An 8565-nucleotide genomic window follows, 5' to 3' on the forward strand; every position below is an offset into this window, starting at 1 on the left:
TCGTAGGCGCTGCAGTTGTAGGTGCAGCAGTTGTAGGAGCTGCAGTAGTAGGTGCTGCTGTTGTCGGTGAAGCAGTTGTAGGTGCAGCTGTTGTAGGTGCAGCCCTTGTAGGTGCAGCTGTTGTAGGTGCTGCAGTTGTTTGAGCGGCAGTTGTTGGAGCGGCAGTTGTTGGAGGTGCAGTTGTAGGTGCAGCTGTTGTAGGTGCAACAGTCGGTGCAGCAGTTGTTGGTGCAGCAGTCGTAGGTGCAGCAGTTGTTGGAGCTGCAGTTGTAGGAGCTGCAGTGGTAGGCGCTGCTGTTGTCGGTGCAGCAGTTGTGGGTGCAGCTGTTGTAGGTGCGGCCGTTGTGGGTGCAGCTGTTGTAGGTGCAGCAGTCGTTGGTGTAGCACTTGTTGGAGCAGCAGTCGTAGGCGCTGCAGTTGTAGGTGCAGCAGTTGTAAGAGCAGCAGTCGTAGGCGCTGCAGTTGTTGGTGCAGCAGTTGTTGGAGCAACAGTAGTAGGCGCTGCTGTTGTCAGTGCAGTAGTTGTAGGTGCAGCTGTTGTCGGTGCGGCCGTTGTAGGTGCAGCTGTTGTAGGTGCAGCAGTTGTAGGTGCAGCAGTTGTTGGAGATGCAGTTGTAGGTGCAGCTGTTGTAGGTGTAGCCGTTGTGGGTGCAGCTGTTGTAGGTGCAGCCGTTGTGGGTGCAGCTGTTGTACGTGCAGCAGTCGTTGGTGTAGCAGTTGTTGGAGCAGCAGTCGTAGGCGCTGCAGTTGTAGGTGCAGTAGTTGTAGGAGCAGCAGTCGTAGGCGCTGCAGTTGTAGGTGCAGCAGTTGTTGGAGCAACAGTCGTAGGCGCTGCTGTTGTCGGTGCAGCAGTTGTAGGGGCAGCTGTTGTAGGTGTGGCCGTTGTAGGTGCAGCTGTTGTAGGTGCTGCAGTTGTTTGAGCGGCAGTTGTAGGTACAGCTGTTGTAGGTGCGGCCATTGTAGATGCTGCAGTTGTAGGTGCAGCAGTCGTTGGTGCAGCAGTTGTTGGAGATGCAGTTGTAGGTGCAGCTGTTGTAGGTGAAGCCGTTGTGGGTGCAGCTGTTGTAGATGCGGCCGTTGTGGGTGCAGCTGTTGTACGTGCAGCAGTCGTTGGTGTAGCAGTTGTTGGAGCAGCAGTCGTAGGCGCTGCAGTTGTAGGTGCAGTAGTTGTAGGAGCAGCAGTCGTAGGCGCTGCAGTTGTAGGTGCAGCAGTTGTTGGAGCAACAGTCGTAGGCGCTGCTGTTGTCGGTGCAGCAGTTGTAGGGGCAGCTGTTGTAGGTGTGGCCGTTGTAGGTGCAGCTGTTGTAGGTGCTGCAGTTGTTTGAGCGGCAGTTGTAGGTGCAGCTGTTGTAGGTGCGGCCATTGTAGATGCTGCAGTTGTAGGTGCAGCAGTCGTTGGTGCAGCAGTTGTTGGAGATGCAGTTGTAGGTGCAGCTGTTGTAGGTGAAGCCGTTGTGGGTGCAGTTGTTGTAAGTGCGGCCGTTGTGGGTGCAGCTGTTGTAGGTGCAGCAGTCGTTGGTGCAGCAGTTGTTGGAGCGGCTGTTGTAGGTGCAGCAGTTGTTGGAGCAGCAGTCGTAGGCGCTGCAGTTGTAGGTGCAGCAGTTGTAGGAGCTGCAGTAGTAGGTGCTGATGTTGTCGGTGCAACAGTTGTAGGTGCAGCTGTTGTAGGTGCGGCCGTTGTAGGTGCAGCTGTTGTAGGTGCAGCAGTTGTTGGAGCAGCAGTCGTGGGCGCTGCAGTTGTAGGTGCAGCAGTTGTAGGAGCTGCAGTAGTAGGTGCTGCTGTTGTCGGTGAAGCAGTTGTAGGTGCAGCTGTTGTAGGTGCAGCCGTTGTAGGTGTGGCCGTTGTGGGTGCAGCAGTTGTAGGTGCAGCAGTTGTTGGAGCAGCAGTCGTAGGCGCTGCAGTTGTAGGTGCAGCAGTTGTAGGAGCTGCAGTAGTAGGTGCTGATGTTGTCGGTGCAACAGTTGTAGGTGCAGCTGTTGTAGGTGCGGCCGTTGTAGGTGCAGCTGTTGTAGGTGCAGCAGTTGTTGGAGCAGCAGTCGTAGGCGCTGCAGTTGTAGGTGCAGCAGTTGTAGGAGCTGCAGTAGTAGGTGCTGCTGTTGTCGGTGAAGCAGTTGTAGGTGCAGCTGTTGTAGGTGCAGCCGTTGTAGGTGCAGCTGTTGTAGGTGCTGCAGTTGTTTGAGCGGCAGTTGTAGGTGCAGCTGTTGTAGGTGCGGCCATTGTAGATGCTGCAGTTGTAGGTGCAGCAGTCGTTGGTGCAGCAGTTGTTGGAGATGCAGTTGTAGGTGCAGCTGTTGTAGGTGAAGCCGTTGTGGGTGCAGTTGTTGTAGGTGCGGCCGTTGTGGGTGCAGCTGTTGTAGGTGCAGCAGTCGTTGGTGCAGCAGTTGTTGGAGCGGCTGTTGTAGGTGCAGCAGTTGTTGGAGCAGCAGTCGTAGGCACTGCAGTTGTAGGTGCAGCAGTTGTAGGAGCTGCAGTAGTAGGTGCTGATGTTGTCGGTGCAACAGTTGTAGGTGCAGCTGTTGTAGGTGCTGCAGTTGTTTGAGCGGCAGTTGTTGGAGATGCAGTTGTAGGTGAAGCTGTTGTAGGTGCAGCTGTTGTAGGTGCAGCAGTCGTTGGTGCAGCAGTTGTTGGAGCAGCAGTCGTAGGTGCAGCAGTTGTAGGTGCAGCAGTTGTAGGTGTGGCCGTTGTGGGTGCAGCTGTTGTAGGTGCACCAGTCGGTGCAGCAGTTGTTGGTGCAGCAATCGTAGGTGCAGCCGTTGTTGGAGCTGCAGTCGTAGGTGCAGCTGTTGTAGGTGCAGCAGTTGTAGGTGTGGCCGTTGTGGGTGCAGCTGTTGTAGGTGCACCAGTCGGTACAGCAGTTGTTGGTGCAGCAGTCGTAGGTGCAGCAGTTGTTGGATCTGCAGTTGTAGGTGCAGCAGTTGTAGGTGCGGCCGTCGTGGGTGCAGCTGTTGTAGGTGCGGCCGTTGTGGGTGCAGCTGTTGTTGGTGCCGCAGTCGTTGGTGCAGCAGTTGTTGGAGCAGCAGTCGTAGGCGCTGCAGTTGTAGGTGCAGCAGTTGTAGGAGCTGAAGTAGTTGGCGCTGTTGTTGTAGGTGCTGCAGTCATAGGTGCAGTAGTTGTTATAGCGGCAGTTGTAAGTACTGCAGTTGTTGGTGTGGCAGTTGTAGGTGTAGCTGTTGTAGGTGCTGCAGTTGTTGGAGCGGCAGTTGTAGGTGTAGCTGTTGTAGGTGCGGCCGTTGTAGGTACAGCAGTTGTAGGTGCAGGAGTCGTTGGTGCAGCAGTTGTTGGAGCAGCAGTCGTAGGTGCAGCTATTGTAGGTGCAGCAGTCGTTGGTGCAGCAGTTGTTGGAGCAGCAGTCGTAGGTGCAGCAGTTGTAGGTGCAGCTGTTGTAGGTGCGGCTGTTGTGGGTTCAGCAGTCGTTGGTGCAGCAGTTGTTGGAGCATTGGTCGTAGGTGCAGCAGATGTAGGTGCAGCAGTTGTAGGTGCGGCCGTTGTGGGTGCAGCTGTTGTAGGTGCAGCAGTTGTTGGAGCAGCAGTCGTAGGCGCTGCAGTTGTAGGTGCAGCAGTTGTAGGAGCTGCAGTAGTAGGCGCTGCTGTTGTCGGTGCAGCACTTGTAGGTGCAGCTGTTGTAGGTGCATCGGTTGTAGGTGCTGCAGTTGTTGGAGCTGCTGTTGTAGGTCCAGCTGTTGTAGGTGTGGCCGTTGTAGGTGCAGCAGTTGTTGGAGCAGCAGTCGTAGGCGCTGCAGTTGTAGGTGCAGCAGTTGTAGGAGCTGCAGTAGTAGGTGCTGCTGTTGTCGGTGAAGCAGTTGTAGGTGCAGCTGTTGTAGGTGCAGCCGTTGTAGGTGCAGCTGTTGTAGGTGCTGCAGTTGTTTGAGCGGCAGTTGTTGGAGCGGCAGTTGTTGGAGGTGAAGTTGTCGGTGCAGCTGTTGTAGGTGCACCAGTCGGTGCAGCAGTTGTTGGTGCAGCAGTCGTAGGTGTGGCCGTTGTGGGTGCAGCTGTTGTAGGTGCACCAGCTGGTGCAGCAGTTGTTGGTGCAGCAGTCGTAGGTGCAGCAGTTGTTGGAGCTGCTGTAGTTGGTGCAGCAGTTGTAGGTGCAGCAGTTGTAGGTGTGGCCGTTGTGGGTGCAGCTGTTGTATGTGCACCAGTCGGTGCAGCAGTTGTTGGAGCAGCAGTCATAGGTGCAGCAGTTGTAGGTGCAGGGGTTGTAGGTGTGGCCGTTGTGGGTGCAGCTGTTGTCGGTGCGGCCGTTGTGGGTGCAGCTGTTGTAGGTGCAGCAGTCGTTGGTGCAGCAGTTGTTTGAGGTGCAGTTGTAGGTGCAGCTGTTGTAGGAGCTGCAGTAGTAGGTGCTGCTGTTGTCGGTGCAGCAGTTGTAGGTGCAGCTGTTGTAGGTGCGGCCGTTGTAGGTGCAGCTGTTGTAGGTGCTGCAGTTGTTTGAGCGGCAGTTGTTGGAGGTGCAGTTGTAGGTGCAGCTGTTGTAGGTGCGGCCGTTGTGGGTGCAGCTGTTGTAGGTGCAGCAGTCGTTGGTGCAGCAGTTGTTGGAGAATCAGTCGTAGGTGCAGCAGTTGTAGGTGCAGCAGTTGTAGGTGTGGCCGTTGTAGATGCTGCAGTTGTAGGTGCAGCAGTCGTTGGTGCAGCAGTTGTTGGAGATGCAGTTGTAGGTGCAGCTGTTGTAGGTACAGCCGTTGTGGGTGCAGTTGTTGTAAGTGCGGCCGTTGTGGGTGCAGCTGTTGTAGGTGCAGCAGTCGTTGGTGCAGCAGTTGTTGGAGCGGCCGTTGTAGGTGCAGCAGTTGTTGGAGCAGCAGTCGTAGGCGCTGCAGTTGTAGGTGCAGCAGTTGTAGGAGCTGCAGTAGTAGGCGCTGCTGTTGTCGGTGCAGCACTTATAGGTGCAGCTGTTGTAGGTGCATTGGTTGTAGGTGCTGCAGTTCTTGGAGCTGCTGTTGTAGGTGCAGCTGTTGTAGGTGTGGCCGTTGTAGGTGCAGCAGTTGTTGGAGCAGCAGTCGTAGGCGCTGCAGTTGTAGGTGCAGCAGTTGTAGGAGCTGCAGTAGTAGGTGCTGCTGTTGTCGGTGAAGCAGTTGTAGGTGCAGCTGTTGTAGGTGCAGCTGTTGTAGGTGCAGCTGTTGTAGGTGCTGCAGTTGTTTGAGCGGCAGTTGTTGGAGCGGCAGTTGTTGGAGGTGCAGTTGTAGGTGCAGCTGTTGTAGGTGCACCAGTCGGTGCAGCAGTTGTTGGTGCAGCAGTCGTAGGTGCAGCAGTTGTTGGAGCTGCAGTTGTAGGAGCTGCAGTGGTAGGCGCTGCTGTTGTCGGAGTAGCAGTTGTGGGTGCAGCTGTTGTAGGTGTGGCCGTTGTAGGTGCAGCTGTTGTAGGTGCAGCAGTCGTTGGTGTAGCACTTGTTGGAACAGCAGTCATAGGCGCTGCAGTTGTAGGTGCAGCAGTTGTAGGAGCAGCAGTCGTAGGCGCTGCAGTTGTTGGTGCAGCAGTTGTTGGAGCAACAGTAGTAGGCGCTGCTGTTGTCAGTGCAGTAGTTGTAGGTGCAGCTGTTGTAGGTGCAGCAGTTGTTGGTGCAGCAGTTGTTGGAGATGCAGTTGTAGGTGCAGCTGTTGTAGGTGCAGCCGTTGTGGGTGCAGCTGTTGTAGGTGCGGCCGTTGTGGGTGCAGCTGTTGTAGGTGCGGCCGTTGTGGGTGCAGCTGTTGTACGTGCAGCAGTCGTTGGTGTAGCAGTTGTCGGAGCAGCAGTCGTAGGCGCTGCAGTTGTAGGTGTAGTAGTTGTAGGAGCAGCAGTCGTAGGCGCTGCAGTTGTAGGTGCAGCAGTTGTTGGAGCAACAGTCGTAGGCGCTGCTGTTGTCGGTGCAGCAGTTGTAGGAGCAGCTGTTGTAGGTGTGGCCGTTGTAGGTGCAGCTGTTGTAGGTGCTGCAGTTGTTTGAGCGGCAGTTGTAGGTGCAGCTGTTGTAGGTGTGGCCATTGTAGATGCTGCAGTTGTAGGTGCAGCAGTCGTTGGTGCAGCAGTTGTTGTAGGTGCGGCCGTTGTGGGTGCAGCTGTTGTAGGTGCAGCAGTCGTTGGTGCAGCAGTTGTTGGAGCGGCTGTTGTAGGTGCAGCAGTTGTTGGAGCAGCAGTCGTAGGCGCTGCAGTTGTAGGTGCAGCAGTTGTAGGAGCTGCAGTAGTAGGTGCTGATGTTGTCGGTGCAACAGTTGTAGGTGCAGCTGTTGTAGGTGCGGCCGTTGTAGGTGCAGCTGTTGTAGGTGCTGCAGTTGTTTGAGCGGCAGTTGTTGGAGATGCAGTTGTAGGTGCAGCTGTTGTAGGTGCAGCTGTTGTAGGTGCAGCAGTCGTTGGTGCAGCAGTTGTTGGAGCAGCAGTCGTAGGTGCAGCAGTTGTAGGTGCAGCAGTTGTAGGTGTGGCCGTTGTGGGTGCAGCTGTTGTAGGTGCACCAGTCGGTGCAGCAGTTGTTGGTGCAGCAATCGTAGGTGCAGCCGTTGTTGGAGCTGCAGTCGTAGGTGCAGCAGTTGTAGGTGCAGCAGTTGTAGGTGTGGCCGTTGTGGGTGCAGCTGTTGTAGGTGCACCAGTCGGTACAGCAGTTGTTGGTGCAGCAGTCGTAGGTGCAGCAGTTGTTGGAGCTGCAGTTGTAGGTGCAGCAGTTGTAGGTGCGGCCGTTGTGGGTGCAGCTGTTGTAGGTGCGGCCGTTGTGGGTGCAGCTGTTGTTGGTGCAGCAGTCGTTGGTGCAGCAGTTGTTGGAGCAGCAGTCGTAGGCGCTGCAGTTGTAGGTGCAGCAGTTGTAGGAGCTGAAGTAGTTGGCGCTGTTGTTGTAGGTGCTGCAGTCGTAGGTGCAGTAGTTGTTATAGCGGCAGTTGTAAGTACTGCAGTTGTTGGTGTGGCAGTTGTAGGTGTAGCTGTTGTAGGTGCTGCAGTTGTTGGAGCGGCAGTTGTAGGTGTAGCTGTTGTAGGTGCGGCCGTTGTAGGTACAGCAGTTGTAGGTGCAGGAGTCGTTGGTGCAGCAGTTGTTGGAGCAGCAGTCGTAGGTGCAGCTATTGTAGGTGCAGCAGTCGTTGGTGCAGCAGTTGTTGGAGCAGCAGTCGTAGGTGCAGCAGTTGTAGGTGCAGCTGTTGTAGGTGCGGCCGTTGTGGGTTCAGCAGTCGTTGGTGCAGCAGTTGTTGGAGCATTAGTCGTAGGTGCAGCAGTTGTAGGTGCAGCAGTTGTAGGTGCGGCCGTTGTGGGTGCAGCTGTTGTAGGTGCAGCAGTTGTTGGAGCAGCAGTCGTAGGCGCTGCAGTTGTAGGTGCAGCAGTTGTAGGAGCTGCAGTAGTAGGCGCTGCTGTTGTCGGTGCAGCACTTGTAGGTGCAGCTGTTGTAGGTGCATCGGTTGTAGGTGCTGCAGTTGTTGGAGCTGCTGTTGTAGGTCCAGCTGTTGTAGGTGTGGCCGTTGTAGGTGCAGCAGTTGTTGGAGCAGCAGTCGTAGGCGCTGCAGTTGTAGGTGCAGCAGTTGTAGGAGCTGCAGTAGTAGGTGCTGCTGTTGTCGGTGAAGCAGTTGTAGGTGCAGCTGTTGTAGGTGCAGCCGTTGTAGGTGCAGCTGTTGTAGGTGCTGCAGTTGTTTGAGCGGCAGTTGTTGGAGCGGCAGTTGTTGGAGGTGCAGTTGTAGGTGCAGCTGTTGTAGGTGCACCAGTCGGTGCAGCAGTTGTTGGTGCAGCAGTCGTAGGTGTGGCCGTTGTGGGTGCAGCTGTTGTAAGTGCACCAGTTGGTGCAGCAGTTGTTGGTGCAGCAGTCGTAGGTGCAGCAGTTGTTGGAGCTGCTGTAGTTGGTGCAGCAGTTGTAGGTGCAGCAGTTGTAGGTGTGGCCGTTGTGGGTGCAGCTGCTGTATGTGCACCAGTCGGTGCAGCAGTTGTTGGAGCAGCAGTCGTAGGTGCAGCAGTTGTAGGTGCAGCAGTTGTAGGTGTGGCCGTTGTGGGTGCAGCTGTTGTCGGTGCGGCCGTTGTGGGTGCAGCTGTTGTAGGTGCAGCAGTCGTTGGTGCAGCAGTTGTTTGAGGTGCAGTTGTAGGTGCAGCTGTTGTAGGAGCTGCAGTAGTAGGTGCTGCTGTTGTCGGTGCAGCAGTTGTAGGTGCAGCTGTTGTAGGTGCGGCCGTTGTAGGTGCAGCTGTTGTAGGTGCTGCAGTTGTTTGAGCGGCAGTTGTTGGAGCGGCAGTTGTTGGAGGTGCAGTTGTAGGTGCAGCTGTTGTAGGTGTGGCCGTTGTGGGTGCAGCTGTTGTAGGTGCAGCAGTCGTTGGTGCAGCAGTTGTTGGAGAATCAGTCGTAGGTGCAGCAGTTGTAGGTGCAGCAGTTGTAGGTGTGGCCGTTGTAGATGCTGCAGTTGTAGGTGCAGCAGTTGTTGGTGCAGCAGTTGTTGGAAATGCAGTTGTAGGTGCAGCTGTTGTACGTACAGCCGTTGTGGGTGCAGTTGTTGTAGGTGCGGCCGTTGTGGGTGCAGCTGTTGTAGGTGCAGCAGTCGTTGGTGCAGTAGTTGTTGGAGCGGCCGTTGTAGGTGCAGCAGTTGTTGGAGCAGCAGTCGTAGGCGCTGCAGTTGTAGGTGCAGCAGTTGTAGGAGCTGCAGTAG

This window comes from Epinephelus lanceolatus, chromosome 22, assembly GCF_041903045.1.
Source record: "Epinephelus lanceolatus isolate andai-2023 chromosome 22, ASM4190304v1, whole genome shotgun sequence".
NCBI classification, from domain to species: domain Eukaryota; kingdom Metazoa; phylum Chordata; class Actinopteri; order Perciformes; family Serranidae; genus Epinephelus; species Epinephelus lanceolatus.